Here is a 671-nt window from a genome sequence, read left to right on the forward strand (position 1 = left end):
TATATATATATATATATATATATATATATGTATATACATATACATACATATATATTATGCGTATGTGTGGGAGGGAAAACGTACATACATTTATACATAGCAAGAAAGCAAGGGAGAGAGAGAGAAGGAGAGGGAGAAAGGTAGAAGGAGAGTTAATACATGATGAGTAGGTAGAAATCTAAGTGCGTGTAAGCGTGTACATATGTATGTTCTTGTGTACATAAATGTGGAAGGAAGAAAAGAGACAAAAGATAACAAATTAAATAAACACCAAGCAATTGGCAAGTCTCCAGCTGAGAGAACTAGAAACCATTTCCCAAGACTTAGTTTATTTAATGGCCAGATGGAGCTGCTTCTAATGGAAATACAATCATTAACAAACTTGACTTAACAGCTTTAGTCCTCTGGACCGTCGATATATTCAGTGTTTCGTGTGATCTCTTACTAAACTGTTCGGGAAGTTTATATACATACATATAGTTTATATACATACATACACACACACATACATACATACATACATACATACATACATAATACATATATACATATCTCTCTCTATATGTAATAGTATATATAAGTATGTGTGATGTGTGTGTATGCATACACATATATATAAGCATATACATACATAGATATATGTAAATACCTTTATATATATATATATATAT

Source organism: Octopus bimaculoides, chromosome 4, assembly GCF_001194135.2.
Source record: "Octopus bimaculoides isolate UCB-OBI-ISO-001 chromosome 4, ASM119413v2, whole genome shotgun sequence".
Lineage (NCBI taxonomy): Eukaryota > Metazoa > Mollusca > Cephalopoda > Octopoda > Octopodidae > Octopus > Octopus bimaculoides.